This window comes from Rhinopithecus roxellana, chromosome 13 (assembly GCF_007565055.1).
Source record: "Rhinopithecus roxellana isolate Shanxi Qingling chromosome 13, ASM756505v1, whole genome shotgun sequence".
Lineage (NCBI taxonomy): Eukaryota > Metazoa > Chordata > Mammalia > Primates > Cercopithecidae > Rhinopithecus > Rhinopithecus roxellana.
This window is the reverse complement of record NC_044561.1, coordinates 31,463,162-31,480,561: the sequence shown is the minus strand read 5'-3', so window position 1 is coordinate 31,480,561 and position 17,400 is coordinate 31,463,162. Positions and strand designations below refer to the sequence as shown.

General features: G+C 43.1%; 1 protein-coding gene across 1 annotated transcript in view; it reads left to right on the top strand.

Moving 5' to 3' along the window:
- Positions 1-17,400, top strand: part of LOC104663649 (MAP3K7 C-terminal-like protein) — a 72,597-nt gene continuing 55,197 nt past the window's right edge. The window contains exon 1 of the mRNA XM_010364927.2: positions 1-120. The gene's annotated coding sequence lies outside the window, so the exon portion shown is untranslated. The remainder of the gene's footprint in view (positions 121-17,400) is intronic.

Genomic DNA, 17,400 nt, shown 5'->3' with positions numbered 1-17,400 from the left:
CACCTTTATCCTCTGAGTGGCACCCCCAGGATTAATAGGAAGCTGTCAGCATCAGCCACATATGCCCTGGAGAGTCACAAGCCTCACTGGTTTTCTGCGTGGCCGCATTTCTTCATCTCAGTTGAGTAAACTTCAAATCCTTGTTTCCCCACTCCACATTTTTTAGTATAAATATCATTTCAATTCGCTTCTTGGGCTGTGGATAAAGCAGAGGAGGGGTATGAAATTTTAGAAAAATAGAGATGAATACTTTGTTTCAGTCCCTAATTTTACTGATGAGGAAACTGACTACCAAGAGGTTGCAGTAACTTGCCCAAAGTCATACAGCTAGTTAAGAGTGTGGATTTCAGAGCTACACTGGATTTAAATTCCAGTGCTGTCATTTACTAGCTGTTTTGAATTTGGGAAAGTCATGTAAATATTCCGAGTCTCCGTTTTCTCTGTAAAATGAAGTTGATAATAGTTAGATCACAGAGTTGTTGGTTATTGCAATCGATTACGCCTTACCTGGAAGAATGTAGTAGTTATCTGTTACGGTGTTACAGACAGCCCCAACAGTAGGAGCTTACAACAGCAAAATTTTTTTTTTTTTTTTTTTTTTTTTTGAGACGGAGTCTCTTGCTCTTGTCCCCCATGGGGGAGTGCAGTGGCGCGATCTCGGCTCACTGCCAAGTTCCGCCTCCCGGGTTCACACCATTCCCGAGTAGCTGGGACTACACGCACCTGTTACCACGCCCGGCTACTTTTTTGTATTTTTAGTAGAGACAGGGTTTCACCGCGTAGCCAGGATAGTCTCGATCTCCTGACCTCGTGATCTGCCCGCCTCGGCCTCCCAAAGTGCTGGGATTACAGGTGTGAGCCACCGCACCCGGCCGCGAACATTTTTTATCTCACGATTTCTGTGGGTCAGGAATCTGGGTGTGGCTTAGCTGGATACCTCAGGCTCAGGATCTACTACAAAGCTGCATGATAGGTCATGCAAAATGACATTTACGTGGGTGTGAAAAGTAGGAGGTGGAATCATTGGGTACCATTTTCCAGGCTGCCTAGCACAGAGTATCTGCTCCATAATGATTGATTTGGGATTAGATGCTGGGTCGAGAAGTAATGTCACCAAAACAGATTATTGGATCAGTGTTCACCTCAAAGCTCTGTTCTCAGCCTGGTCTCATTTAACATTTTTGTTGTTTTTTGAGATGGAGTCTCGCGCTGTCCCCCAGGCTGGAGTGCAGTGGCGCGATCTCGGCTCACTGCAAGCTCCGCCTCCCGGGTTCCCGCCATTTTCCTGCCTCAGCCTCCCGAGTAGCTGGGACTACAGGCGCCGCCACCACGCCTGGCTAATTTTGTTTTTGTGTTTTTGGTAGAGACGGGGTTTCACCGTGTTAGCCAGGATGGTCTCAATATCCTGACCTCGTGATCCGCCCGCCTCGACCTCCCAAAGTGCTGGGATTACAGGCTTGAGCCACCGCGCCCGGCCACATTTAACATTTTTATCAGTGACTTAGATGATGATATAAAACGATAGTCTCTAATATTTCTTGATTATGTGTCAGTAAAAACTTCTAAGTGTTCACTTCAAATATATATATTTATTTACAAGTTAACACATATGCCAGTGTTAATCTATTAACTAATAGTGAGGATTACTTTCATTCCTGCTTTAGATCTAAAAAGTTACAAATGGAAGTTCCATTATTTTTTCATCTGAACCCCAAAGGATTCTTATATACTCTCTGGATGTGCAAAACCCACCAACAGAGAAAGTGACTGAGAGATGGAGAATGTGATGGATGTCACAGTCAGGATCTAAAGAAAGTACCAAGATTGGGGCTAAATCATGTAAACAATCAACATCCCAGGGGCATTGCTGGCATGTGAATCACATTGTGGGGATCCTTGCAGAGGTGCCCTCTCTGGGCAGAAGAAAGACAAACATTAGCTGGGCACAGTGGCTCAGGCCTGTAATCCCAGCACTTTGGGAGGCCGAGGCGGGTGGATCATGAGGTCAGGGGTTTGAGACCAGCCTGGCCAACATGGTGAAACCCCATCTCTACTAAAAATACAAAAATTAGCCAGGCATGGTGGCAAGCGCCAGTAATCCCAGCTACTCAGGAGGCTGAGGCAGGAGAATTGCTTGAACCTGGGAGGCAGAGGTTGCAGTGAGCCAAGATGGCACCACTGCATTCCAGCCTAGGCGACAGAGCGAGACTCCATCTCAAAAAAAAAAAAAAAAAAAAAAAAAAAAGAGAAAGATGAAGATTATCTCCTTCTTTTGGGAACAAAGTGTGGTGAGCTGAGTGCAGGTTGGATTTTTGTCACTTCTCATCTGTCCCTCTTCTTGTGCAGTGCACAAAAGGTACAACAATCCGTGGCAGATCTGTGGCTTCCCATTAACAAAGAGGCCGTTTTTTGGAATTTCAAGTCAGTTGACTTAACCAAGGCTCAGGAAACAGAAAAATTAAGTATATGGTGGAAACAAGCCTCAGAAATAAGGCTAAATCTCAGCTTTTTAAGACATAGATCACACATTTGGTCAAGACATCAAGATTGACTTGGTTCTCTCTCTCTCTCTTTTTTTTTTTTTAAGAGACAGGGTCTTGCTATGCTGCCCAGGCTGGTCTGGAACTCCTGAGCTCAAGAGATACTCCCTACTCGGCCTCTCAAAGTACTGGGATTACAGCTGTGAGCCACTGTGCCTGGCTGAAATTGAATTAATTCTATGACCTTCTTGTTTTCATCTTTTTAGCCCCAAAAGCAGGGAGACTAAGTTCCCTTTTTTAGAGTGTGGACTGGATAAATGACTCACTTCTAAAGAATAAGATATGACGGAATATGTATGAGTCAGTCATAAAATGCCTCATGGCTTGTTTCTTATTCTGTCTTGGATTATGTACTCTGGGGGAATCTGCCATGTGGTGAGGGCATTCAGGCAGCCCTATAGAGGGGTCCATGTAATGAGGAACTGAGGTCTCCTGCTAACAGCCATATAAGTGAGTCATCTTGGAAGCAGATCCTCCAGCCTTGGTCAAGCCTTCAGAGGACTGCTGCCCCCAGCTAACAGATCGATTGCAACTGCAGGACAGATGCTGAGCCAGAACCACCTAGCTAAGCTGCTCCCAGATTCTTGACCCATAGAAACTGTGAGAGGTAATAGGTATTTGTTATTTTAAGCCAGGGGTTGGCAAAGTACTGCTCCAAGGCCAAATCCAGTCTGCAGCCTGTTTTTGTAAATAATGTTTTATTGGAACAAAGCCATGTCTGTTGGTTTATATAGTGTCTATGGCTACTTTCCCATTACAACAGCACAGTTGAGTAATTGTGATAGCAGCTACGTGACCGACAAAGCTGACAATGTTTACCATTTGGCCGTATGTTACAGAAGGAAAGTTTGTGGCTGGGCATGGTGGCTCACGTCTATAATCCCAGCACTTTGGGAGGCTGAGGCAGGTGGATCACGGGAGCCCAGAAGTTCCAGACCAGCCTGGGCAACATGATAAGACCCATCTCTACAGAAAAAATTAAAAATTACGGTCAGATGCAGTGGCTCATGCCTGTAATCCCAGCACTTTGGGAGGCCGAAGCGGGCAGATCACTTGAGGTCAGGAGTTTGAGACCAGCCTGGCCAACGTGATGAAACCCGTAATCTCTACTAAAAGTACAAAAGAATTAGCCGGGCGTGGTGGCATGCTCCTGTAGTCCAAGCTACTTGGGAGGCTGGCAGGAGAGTTGCTTGAACCTGGGAGGCGGAGGTTACAGTGAGCCGGGATCATGCCACTGCACTGCAGCCTGGGTGACAGAGTGAGACTTTGTCTCAAAAAAAAAAAAAAAAAAAAAAAATTAGCCAGGCATGGTGGTATGCACCTGTAGTCCCAGCTACTCAGTGACGCTAAAGTGGGAGGATCACTTGAGCCCAGAAGGTTGAGGCTGCAGTGAGCCAAGCTGTGATTGTTCCACTGCACTCCAGCCGGGGTGACAGAGTGAGACCCTGTCTCAAAACTAAACTAAACTAAAATAAAAAGTTGGGCAATTCCTGTTTTAAGCTTTTGGAGCAATTTTTTTTTTTCTTGCACAGCAGTAGATATCTAATGTGGAGGAAGCTGACAATGGTTTAATTTGTGTTGAGAGCACCAAGTAACACAAACTCTTGCCATGATGTTGTTCACTTTTTTCCCCTTCTTAATACATATTTGTTTTGTTGTAGTTTGTGTGTTTTTTGTTTGGTTGGGTTTTTGCAAATCAGTATCAGCCCTTGTGTCCTATGAGGCTCCGCTGCTCAAAGGGTGGTCCTTGGTCCCAGCAGCATCAGCACCAGCACAGACAACCCTCTAAAAACAACAGACATTTTTTTTTTCTTGGGGTTTTTTCTGTTCTCATTTCAAAACTATTCTCTATTTCTCCTCTCAGCAAGAGCTGTGGTTTACATGTAAACTACTACTGTCTCTGCAGAAAAAAATCACTTTCCCAACCTTGAAATGAGTCGACTTCTCATCCCATAGTTCGTGGCCTGGGTTGGTGATGCCTGCAGTAGTCGTTTCATTTCCAGTTGCATGGTGGACAGAACAATAAGCAAATCCTCCACGTGGAGGCAAGCTTTGCTGTTTTCAATTCTGCGCTAACCAGCCTTACGCACATGCTGTGAATTTGAGAACCTCTTTTGCCGAAGCCGGGAAAGCTTGTCTGGATTAGAAAAGTCCTCCATAGAAACCTGACACTGTCCTGAGCTGGAGTATTTGGAATCACACACAGGAAAGGCTGGGTGTTTGTTGACCTGCCTGAACGGCAGAATGTGTGTGCGGTTGTCTCCAGTTACAGCATTCCAGGAAGCATCACCCCAAAAGTGCGCTTGCTATGAACCGCAGCATGTCCTTCGGCTAATCCTCATTAGCTGAGGTGGATTCTCTTTCTACATGTACCCTCTTTTCGAAATGGTATCCTTCCTGCAGTCTTTTCATGCCTTGGCCTAAGACTCTGGACACACAGGCCAGCCTTGTCCCCACCAGATCCATTCGATAGTTTTTCATGAATCACCAGCTCTCCTGGAGAAACTCAGGGTTCTAATTATTGAAGAACCATGTATAGGGAACTGGAGATAAGCCACGGGTAAGACTTTCCTAAGAAGGGAAAAAGGTGTCATTGGAAGCCCCCTAACATTCAAATGACAGGAACTATCTGATTTCCACCCAAGAATCCAGTTCTGAGTTAGTGGTGGGACCGAATCACTGATCACTGATCATTTTCTGGGCAATTCCTCCTTTTTTGCTTTCCGTCTACAATGACCCCATCACTGGAAGTGGAGCTTGCCCCGGGGGAATGCTATGTTGAAGGAAGACCTTGCTCTCTGATCTTTCTCAGTCTTCCTACAGGTGATTGTTCATTCTTTTCCTCCCCTTTCACATGCCATGCTGATGATTAACCTTCAACAGATCTGATTCTGCCCTGCCTTCATCCTGTTGGTCATTTCCCTGAGCCTCTCGAGCTCTGAACTGAAAACCGAGATGATAAGGATGAGGTCTTTGGCCTCGGGGAGGAGCTTTCTGCTTAGTTATCCAGTTATACCTATAAAGGAATAATCCTAGTACTGTGTGATTAATGATCTAAAGGACATTCAAGAGCTATGGCATCCTTGAGGAAGGAGTGTGTAATTATTTATCTAGAGAAGTGGGATGGGGGCAAGAGATTCTAGGCAGTAGGAAAAAACATACCAGATAGAGGCACAGGACCATGAAACCATATGGAGAAGAGCTTATAAGCAGTTCCTTCAGAGAAACGGTCTTTTCATAAATCTCATCCTAGAAGCTCTGTGTGGAAGGGCCAGTGGAGGAGGAGGGACAGTGACATTCAAGAGCATTTTAAATCTCCTCCCCACATTGCATGAGACTAAGGTGAGTCCTGTCTGGAGTTGCTGCTTGGATAGAAAAAAATGCATGTGGTCCTGTACTCTGACTGTTGGAAGAGGGCTACATAGAGGGAGACAGAAAAAAGTTCTACTCCTTACGAATTCTTTTTCTTAAAATATTGCTGAAGGTAGCTCTACAAAATTAAGCCCTGGCCAGGTCTTGCGTGATTCCTGGCCTTTTCTTCGCAAAATTGAGACCCCATGAACCTCCCTGTCTTCTCATCTGTAGGCTCACACTAATCCCCAGGCTCACACTAATCCCCAGGCTCTAAGATCAAGCCAGACTGGGGTATAAGTAACCTATAAGGAATTTCCACACAAATCAGGAAAAGACATCTTCTATGTGGTCCAGGGCATGGTAAGGATAAGGCTCCTTTGAGAGTACTAAGAAAACAGCATTTTTTTTTTTTTTTTTCTGAGACGGAGTGTTGCTCTATTGCCCAGGCTGGAGTGTAGCAGCATGATCTCAGCTCACCACAACCTCTGCCTCCCAGGTTCAAGCTATTCTGCCTCAGCCTCCGGAGTAGCTGGGACTACAGGGGTGCACCACTACACCCGGCTAATTTTGTATTTTTAGTAGAGACAGAATTTCACATGTTGGCCAGGCTGGTCTCGAACCCCTGACCTCAGGTGATCCGCCCAAAAAAGGCAGCACTTCTGAAGAAAGAGACACCTACTTCTTTAGGAAGATAGAATCCACTAATGGGGTTATGGCTTGGAGAGCATTGCTGAGCTGGGTTTTATCCCCATCCACTTCTCTCAGCCTGGGGCCCTTGCACTGATCACAATCTGTACAACCACGTGTGGCAGCTCGGGAACATGACCTCTGCGCAGAGAGTTTTAAGGATCAAACATGAGTTCAGTATTGCAAGGTTTAGAATTGAGTCACTGTTGCCACTAATCCCTCTCTGGCCTGATGTCCCAGCTCTGAGGAGTGGGCTTTATCTCTGCTTCCCAGACTAGCTTCTGCCTTGTTGTGGTTCTGAGCACAGAGCATCATGTGGCCAAGCTGTTGGAGCAGACCTCTGCCCTACTCTCCACCCCTGAGCTCCATCATGAAAACTTGTCTATTCTGCCAGTCCTTTAAGCACAGGATCTTGCCCTTTCTGATAGCTTTGTCCAATTCTGTCCAAGCTGCAATTCTGTCCAGTTCTTTTGTTGGGGAAGAAAGAAGGCAGGCCTATGTAGAGCTTTGGGACTGACTGCTAAGAGAAGAAAGATGGCTGGCATTCCAAGCCTGGGGTGTATTCAAGTCTGACTTAGGCCAGGCGCTGTGGCTCACGCCTGTAATCTCAGAACTTTGGGAGGCCGAGGCGGGTGGATCACGAGGTCTGGAGTTCATAGACCAACCTGGCCAAGATGGTGAATCCCCGTCTCTACTAAAAATACAAAAATTAGCCAGGCATGGTGGCGGACGCCTGTAATCCCAGCTACTCGGGAGGCTGAGGCAGAGAATTGCCTGAACCCAGGAGGCGAAGGTTGCAGTGAGCCAAGATTTTGCCACTGCATTCTAACCTGGGTGACAAAGCGAGACTCCATAAGAAAGAAAGAAAGAGAGAAAAAGAGAGAGAGAGAGACAGAGAGAGAGAGAGGGAGGGAGGGAGGGAGGGAAGGAAGGAAGGAAGAAGTCTGACTTATAAAGAAAATTGGTCTAAGATGGAGGATGAACTCTCAGGAACAGAAAGTAACAGTATAGAGACTGCTGGCAGCCCACCCAAGAGTGATTTCCCTTTTGTGTTCCTGTTTTGTTTCGGTAGGAAAAGTGGTGTAAGTGAATCATGATAATCCTATTTCTTTCTGCAGTGATTTAGGGTAGGCCTGTGCCCTAGTTATGGAGAAGTCTAATGAGAGCTTCTGGGAAAGATTTTCTTCCCTCACCACCCCCACCTGCCTTTGGAAGTTGTCATGTGGGGATGTGATATCTGGAGCTGCAGCAGCCATGTTGAGACCATGAGCAAATAAAGTTATTAAAAAAATAGGGACACTAAAACAAAATGTTGACTTTATTGAACTGCTACATTAATCAGTCCTGTCTCTGGACTTCTTGTTATGTGAGAGGATAAATGTCTATTGGTTAAACTATTGTTGTTGAGTATTCTATTAATGGTTAGTGAAAATAACTGATGTGGAAATTATTGTTTACTAGGCATTGTGCTGCAACTTCATGATATTCATGACAACTCTATGCAATATATATTCCTGTTATCTTTCTTTTTGTATATGAGTAAACTGAAGTTCAGAAATGTAAAGTATTTTGCCCAAAAACATTGCAAGGAACATACTTGTTTACATATATTTTGATAAATGGGATTAATTATTTTCTTGAGTTAATTTCTTAGGAGAGAAACTACGAGCTTAAAGAGTATGCATGTTGGGCCGGGCGCAGTGGCTCAAGCCTGTAATCCCAGCACTCTGGGAGGCCGAGACGGGTGGATCACGAGGTCAGGAGATCGAGACCATCCTGGCTAACACGGTGAAACCCCGTCTCTACTAAAAAATACAAAAAACTAGCTGGGCGAGGTGGGAGGTGCCTGTAGTCCCAGCTACTCAGGAGGCTGAGGCAGGAGAATGGCCTGAACCCAGGAGGCAGAGCTTGCAGTGAGCTGAGATCCGGCCACTGCACTCCAGCCTGGGCGACAGAGTGAGACTCCATCTCAAAAAAAAAAAAAAAAAAAAAAAAAGTATGCATGTTGTTATTGATTAAATGTCTGTCTCCCCCCAGAATTCATATGTTGAAGTTCTTACCCTAATTGTAATTGTATTTTGAGACAAGGTCTTTAGGACCTAATTAAATAAAGTTGTAAGGGTGGGGTCCTGATCAGATAGGATTAGTGTCCTTGTAAGAAGAGATACCAGATAGCCCCGTCTCCATGCGCACACAAAAAAGAGGTCATGTGAGGACATAGCAAGAAGGTGGCTGTCTGCAAGCTATGAAGAGAGCCCTCACCACGAATGGAATCAGCTAGCACCGTGATCTTGGACTTCCCAGCCTAGAACTGTGAGAAATAAATTCCTGTTTGTTTAAGCCCTCTAATCTATAGTATTTTCTTGTGGCAGCCTAAGCTGACTAAAAGGCTTTTGATACCTACTGCCAAATTGTCCTCCAGAAACATTATACCAGTGGCACTCCCACCAGTAGCATATAAAAAATACATATTTCCCTGTGCTTATACCAGTACTGAATGTAACCTTAGAGGAACTGAATTTAAATTGCAGTATACCTTACAGCATTGGATATGCTTGGACAAACCACTGCCCTCTCTGAGTCCCAGTATCCTCATTTGTCAAATTAGCATCATGATAATCCCTGTCTTGTTGGTGCCATCTCACAGCACTGTTGGGAGTTCCAATGAGATGAAGTATGAGAAGATGTTTTACAAACTGTAAAGGAAAACATAAGTATTGGTGGTGGTGTTATTCATCTCACTGCCTCAGTAGAATAAACTGGAGAATGTTTAGGAGGTCAAATGAAACAGTCAAAAATAATTTTGCAGTGTTCAGTCAACTCCAACGGTGTGAAAATTAGTCAAACTGAGAAATGCATGAATGCTTTGGTTACAGTCTCGAAGGTCAAGTTGAATCTGAATTCAATGTCAGCTGGACCCAAGTAATGTTCTGATTCTAGAAAAGTAGTGTTGCTTACATGGTTCTGGTCTGCACTGGGCAAGGGCATTTGGCAATGAGGAAGGAGTGTGCTTGGTTTAGAATAGCAGCTTCTGTGGTTCTTTTTAGAGGCATCATTTCTGCCCAAATCTGGGGTGCCTTTTCATTGATCTATATTTGGGAGTTAACTCAAATAAAAGGAGAGTTTTATTCTAATTAATTTAATTAAATTAATTTATTTATTTTTGAGAGAGTCTCATTCTGTCGCCCAGGCTGGAGTGCAGTGGTACAATCTCAGCTCTTTGCCACCTCTGCCTCCTGGGTTCAAGAGATTCTCATGTCTCAGCCTCCCAAGTAGCTGGGACTACAGGCGTGCGCCACCATGCCTAGCTAAATTTTGTATTATTAGTAGACAGGGTTTCACCATGTTGACTAGGCTGGTCTCAAACTCTTGGTCAAAACTGATCTTCCTGCCTTGGCCTCCCAAAGTGCTGGGATTACAGGTGTGTGCCACTGCACCAGACCTTATTTTGTTTTTACATTTGTTTGTTTATTTATTTATTTATTTATTTATTTTTGAGACAGGGTCTTGCTCTGCCATGCAGGCTGGAGGGCAGTGGTGCAGTCATGGCTCACTGCAACGTCGGCCTCCTGAACTCAATTGATCCTCCCACCTCAGCCTCTCAAGTAGCTGCGGCTACTATAGCAGCTGAGTCTACAGGTGTGAGCCACCACACCTTGCTAAGCTGTGTATTTTTTGTAGAGACAGGTTCTTGCTATGTTGCCCAGGCTGGTCTCAAACTTCTGGGATCAAAAGATCCACCTGCCTTGGCTTCCCAAAGTGTTGGGATTACAGGCATGAGCCACTGCACCCGGCTATGATTTTTAAAATTCAAAAGCAGAGTGTAGATGGGACCCTAAATGACAGCAAATACTACAAATAATAAACTCTCAGAGACTGTATGGTGTAGACCAGGCCCTGGATTAATGGGAATGTCTACATTCCATGCCCTTGAGCTCAAATATTCTAGTCAAAGTGAGTCACCCAAGGTTACTTTCGATAGGAGGTGGGTGTGGAAAGACTTGGACAAGAAAATCTAGGAGCCACAGGAGGCCAGATGCTTCTCTCTACAGGAGACTGGACCTGTGACACAGAGCCCTGAGGAAATCTTGACTGTTTTCTTTAGTATTTGATCCTCAGCTGATGCAAGCCATTTATTTATGTTTGCCCATTGGACAGCAGGGGGATTGGGCTGTTTTCACATCTATAAAAGGCAGTGCAGAGTGCTTCCTTTGATGGTCCCGCCTGTGCTGTGGCCTCACCATGCCGGGCTAACTTGGTCTTCCCCATGTAGGGCTCTGGATCCCACTCCTAAAAACTCTAATTTGAGGATCAGAATCTGAAATAGCCTGAAAGGTATCCTGTTTAACTTGTCATTTAAATAGCTAAGCCCCTGCCATGACCATTTAAAACCATCTCACCTTTCATTTAGCTAAGCAATTCTTTTTTCAAATTTGGCTTGTTTGTGTTTTTCTCTATTCACTGCAATTCTGCATCTATAAAAAGCACTGATGGAAGTAGGAAAGAGTGAAATCAACATGCTTTTTAGTAGAGGGGCTTCGTTGGAATTGCAGAAATATCAGGGAACTTAGCAATAAAGGCCTCCAGAGTTATCCCTGAGTGCAGGGGGCCAGAGTGGTCACAGCCATGGCCTGGATGTGAAACTTGACTTCCAAAATGACTAGCCTTTTGACCTTAGGCAGGTTATTTGACCTCCCTTTACCTCCGTTTCCCCATCTGTAAAACTGGGGTGGTAATAGTTCTTGCCTCATAGGTGGGACTGGTTACATAGCTTCCAGAGACTCTTGTTCGAATTTCAATGAAATGAAAATGCTAGGCCCCTTGTTCAGCTTTCAAGATGGCAGCAGCATAACATCATACCAAGTGTGGGACCCCTCTGAGTGTGGGCCCTGTGACACTTGCCAGGACGCTGGCCCTGCTCACAGGATCATTGTGAGAACTAAATTAATTATTGTATTTAAAGCCCTTAATGTACTGCCTGGCACCTATGCAATCTATGTAAACATTAATTAAATCTAAAAAATGACAGAGGAGTAATCTGGGAAGCAGAGAAATTGTTACTAGCTCAGAGTATAACACAGTGAATTGGTAGTAAAGGAAGCCTTGGATTCCATCTGTTCTGTGGCTTTCTGCGTAGTTTATTTACGTATACTCTAGTGGTTTCTTCAGTAAAGCTCTTTCATTCAATCGGCATTTTTGAATGCTTTTCTATATCCCATGTGCAACAGTAAACAGTGGCAATGGGTAGTTCATGAGTTTTGTTTTTATTTGTTATTTCTTTGTATTTCCAGTGCTGTAGCAGGCTAGAATAAATCTTAAGCTATACTAACTTTGTCACTGAACAAGCCATGAGATTCTTACCTTATTAAGTCACATGAATTTAGAAGAGTCAAGGAAATGACATCCGGGATCTTGGTATCAACACATGAAGAAAACTTGTAAGTACAAATATTTAAAAAATATAAATGTGAATACAAATGATGGATGAGCTTTTTTCGTGTAAAATCAGAGGATGATTTAGATGGTCTGAAAGAAGTCTTCTAGCTCTAACAGTAACAGAATCACATGAGCCTCAATTCTTTCCTACTGCCCATGTAGCCACAAATGGAAATATCTCGTTAAAATGACTACTTTTTTTGTTCCTAATGAGTCCTTAAAGAAAATTATTAAAAATATCTCAGGTCAATGGCAGATAAAATTTTCCTAAAGTCTTCCTTTAAGAAACCCAAAGAGAGTACAAACTTCTGTCTGTATTCTGATTCATCTTCATTTACTTTTTCTTGATAAACAGGGAATGTCATTCTTGTTCATTCTGTATTTCAGAATCTAAATTTGGAAAAAGAATACTAAAAGCATGCTAATTAGGCTCTTCAAAGAGTTCTTTAAAAATTTGAATATATAAATAATTTTATCATTCAGGGTGTGAATCAGCTATAGTTAGTCCAAAAAGCTTTTTAAAGCAATGTACTTTTTCATGTTCAGGAATGATTTCCTGATATATAAATAACTTCCATTTTCATGGTACTCAGGCCATAAAGGGCCCTGCAGAACACACTTGTCTAATTTGAATTGTTCAGATTAATTTGGCAACCTGTAAAATATCACTTTGATTCTAATTATTGTCATGCTTACCTTGAGTAAGGCTTTTTGTGGTTTAATAATGCATACTCTTATTTCAGACACAAAAGCATCTGTGAAATCTGTCTTAACTATCAATATATTTCTTCTATTTGACATAATTTAATTTAATTAATGTAAATTATAAGATCCTAAAATCTCAAAAGAAGATAATCTCCTGTCCTTCACTAGAATTTTCCTGTTCCAGGAAAATGTCATATTCTATTTGTGGACTCTTCTAGGAAATCTTCATTCCCATTTAGCTGGAGCGGTGATGGAAAGCTATTCCTTCTCTGATGGACTTAACAACGCTATTTCTGTGTCTCATTTGTGAGGCTGGGCAGCCATTCATTCGTGGTTAATACTGTAATTCTTAAAATGTATTTTTAAGAAGTGGATAGAAATATCTGATGCTCCATTTTAGTTTGAAAGCTATCACCACTGAAGAACACACAAAACTGTCAGCAAAATGCTGTTTGTACTGGACAACTCCTATGAATTGAAAGTAGCTAAGCTAAAAAAAGGAAAATTGACAGGTGTCTTATTAGGCCCCAGCGATTAGTCATTTTTGTGTCTGCACAAGTAATTGACACTCACTTCTAAACAAGGATTGTGCATTTGCATGCTTTCAGGAAGAAGTCCTGCTGGGTGATTTTAATCTACTATTTTAGGATGTGATGGCTTAATTTGAAAAATGTTTTTATGAACAAAACATGATCTCTTTCTTGTCACTTTTCTGAATGTCCTCAGGGTTCACAGTGTGATCAGGGACTGAATGGATTTTACTCGGGTACCAAATATCTGATGACTAAATGGGTTTGGCAGTAAAATTGAGGGTTGTGTTGGTAACTGCCTTCCACAGGGAGAGGAAGAGATTATCTTTATTCTGTTCTTTTCTTGACTACTGCTGTAAAATGTATTTTTGGTTGGTTACAAACCAGTTGAATCTTTATAGAATCAAAACCAGAGAAGAAATTCTGTGGATAATTATTTTTTTATTCAGGAGCTGGCTTCACCTACTAAAATTAAGGAATTTAGAATTATAGGAAACTTTAGAGAGTATTAATTTAATTTGATTTTTTAAATTAAAAAAACTTTTTTTGAGACGGAGTCTTGCACTGTCGCCCAGGCTGGAGTGCAGTGGCATGATCTCAGATCACTGCAACCTCCGCCTCCCGGGTTCACGCCATTCTCCTGCCTCAGCCTCCCAAGTAGCTGGGATTACAGGCCCCGCCACGACACCTGGCTAATTTTTTGTATTTTTAGTAGAGATGGGGTTTCACCGTGTTAGCCTGGATGGTCTCGATCTCCTAACCTTGGGATCTGCCCGCCTCTGCCTCCCAAAGTGCTTGGATTACAGGAGTGAGCCACCGCACCTGGCCACCTCACACAGCTTTTAAAATCCCCTTTATTATCTGTAGCCACTCAGCTGTGGCCTGAAGAATATATGTTTCCCCACCTCCCCCCAGCAAAACAATAGCCTGTGGTAAACTATGAGCATGTGTGTTCTTATTACATGCCTTTTGGGGGCAAGGATGCCTCAATTCACTTGGCCATACCTGTGGGTTTGGGATATTGATTCTTCACAAAAACAGATCTAAAGTTAAAAGGTTAACTTGGACCTGGTCTGGCAGTAGACAAAACTACAGATATTGCCAAAGTAAACCAGGATCTCTAAACTTTTCTTTTCTTTTTTTTTGAAATAGAGTCTCTCTGTGTTGCTCAGGCTGGAGTGCAGTGGTACGATCTTGGCTCACTGCAACATCTGCCTCTCGGGTTCAAGCGATTCTCCTGCCTCAACCCCCTGAGTAGCTGGGATTACAGGTGTGCACCCCCACACTTGGCTAATTTTTGTATTTTTAGTAGAGACAGCGTTTCACCAAGTGGACCAGGCTGGTCTTGAACTCCTCACCTCAGGTGATCTGCCTGCCTTGGCCTCCCAAAGTGTCTTAATTTTTCTTCATGTGTATTAACTTTTCTCTATGTTTCCCTGATTTTATGGGTTCCTTCTGTATTAGGCATTTGCATCCCAGGTTCAATTTAGTTCCAGAACTATTTATTGAGGCCCTGCTAAGGGCAAGGCACTGACCATGTGTCTTTGGTTGAATTGGGGGTGACAGTGGGGTGGGTAAACGGAAGCAACACAATGTGGTACTCAGTGCATTAGCAGGAGAATGATCAAAGGGTTTTGGGAGGACAGGGGTTGAAATGACTACACAGAGGAGGTGACAGGAGTGAGGGCCTTGATCTGTGAAGGCACAAAGTTGACAACAAGGCCATAGTATCTGAAAACACTGAGAGAAGTTCAGTGTGACCCCATTGTAGGGAGGGTGGGAGCATGAGATGGGTATGGAGGAAAGGAGGACAAATTATGAAGGGCTTTGGATGCCAAACTAAAGACGTGATTCTTTAGGCAAGAGTGAGCCAACAAATGGATCTTTAAACATTTTAATTTTTGTTTAAGTTTTGCATGCACATATGTTAAAGAGTCAAATAGTTCTGCAAGATTTATTACAAAAAACCCAAGAGGGCTCAGCCCTCCTTCTTCCCGTTTTCTCCATTCCAGAGGTAAACACTGTCTAGATGGTGCTGGTCTTTACCTCCCACTTCTATGATATGTGTTTGCATGACTATTTCTTGCTTTTTCTAGTCTCGGCCATTATCTACTGGCTTCTCCCCATGCAGGATGAGGATCTGGCTCTCTCCCTGCATCCCCACACCACCGCACACACAAACACCCTTTCTCTGCCACCTCCTTTCCACAGTGTAATTTTTGTTAGACCAACATTCAATATTGACAATATTAGGCTGCTGTAAATGTATTCACAGCTGAGGCAAATAGTCAACAGTGGTTATTTTCACTTTACAGTACAGTTTCAGCCCTGCCCCTGGAGAGCAGGCTAAATTTTTTGTTTGGTTGTTTGCTTGCCTTTTTATTCCACGTACTCATCACTAATTCAACCCTAAAGGTCTTTGGGCTTCTGCCAGTTGCCTAAATGTCTTCTCAATATGGCATCAATCAAGTAGTCTAACCATTTCCTATTCCTAATGGAGCCATTCCTGTAGCTTTCAGACCTGCTTCTGTGAGGTCTGGCATACAGGGTCACTGCGATTCCCTTTTATTGCCGTCCCGAAGGGCCATTTTACCCAGTGTGGTGTTGGGCCTTTGTGTTTCCTGTGTTCCAGGCTTTCTCTTTCCTTGTTTACACCAGTAGCTTTTTGAAAAACGTGCATGGGATATAAAAATTTTGTTGAAGACCTTAATCCTAAAACTTTTTTTTTTTTTTTTTTTTGAGATGGAAGTTTCACTCTTGTTGCCCAGGCTGGAGTGCAGTGACGTGATCTCGGCTCACTGCAACCTCCGCCTTCTGGGTTCAAGGGATTCTCCTGCCTCCGCCTTTTAAGTAGCTGGGATCACAGGCACCTGCCATCCCTGGCTAACTTTTTTTGTATTTTTAATAGAGATGGGGTTTCACCATGCTGGCCAGGCTGGTCTTGAACTTCTGACCTTAGGTCATCCACTGCCTCGGCCTCCCAGAGTGCTGGGATTACAGGCATAAGCCACCATGCCTGGACTTTACTCTTAAAACTTGATTGATAGTTTGGTCAGATATGGAACTTTAGGTTGGAAATACTTTTTCCTTTAGCATATTGAAGATTAGTTCCATTTCCTACTGGTTTCCAGCATTGTTATGGAGAAATATGAAAACATTTCTGGTAACTGATTTTTTTATGAGATCTTATGTTTTTCCTCCTTGGAAGCTTGATCTTTTGTTTCCAGTTTGGGGAATTTTCTCTTTTTTTTTTTGAGATGGAGTCTCCCAATCTATTGGTATCTTTGTGTCTTTGTTCATTTGTGTATTTGTATCTTTGTGTATTTGTATCTTTGGCACCAGTGAAAAGGTATCTCCTACAAAGGCAATTTGAGCCACATACCATAAACAGGATTTTGGTGTGTCAGTGAAGAGATTTAATTTTGGCAAACAAATTGGCTCTTATACCTTATGAGCTCTGGAACTTTGGGCAAATCATTGAAACTTTATAAGTCTCAGTTCCTGTATAAAGCAGGAATTACAGTAGCTATCTTAAAGGGGTGTTTTGTGCATTAAATTACAACATGGGTATGAAAAGGGATTAGCTGAGTATCTGGCACATAGTATTTGCCCCACATAATTCATTTCTCATCACCTTAAAATGAGAGTATTTCATGGGACTTTGACATATTCTACTCATGAATGTATTAGCATAGAATGTTTGAATCTTCTTTCTTTCTCTCTCTCTTTCTTTCTTTCTTTTTTTCTTCCTTCCTTCCTTTTCTTTTCTCTTCCTTCCTTTCTTCCCTCCCTCCTTCCCTTCTTTCCTTCTCTCTCTCTCTCTTTCTTTCTTTCTCTCTCTCTCTCTCTCCCTTCCCTCTCTCTCTCTTTCTCTCTTTTCCTTCCTTCCTTCCTTCCTTTTCTTTCTTTAATCAATTTGAGAAATAGGCTGGGCATGATGGCTCATGCCTGTAATCCCAGCACTTTGGGAGGCCAAGGTGAGTGGATTGCTTTAGCCCAGGAGCTCGAGACCAGCCTGGGCAACATGGTGAAACCCCATTTCTACAAAAAATACAAAAATTAGCTGGGCATGTTGACATACACCTGTAGTTCCGGCTACTTGGGAGTCTGAGGTGGGAGAATCACCTGAGCCTGGGAGGTTGAGGCAT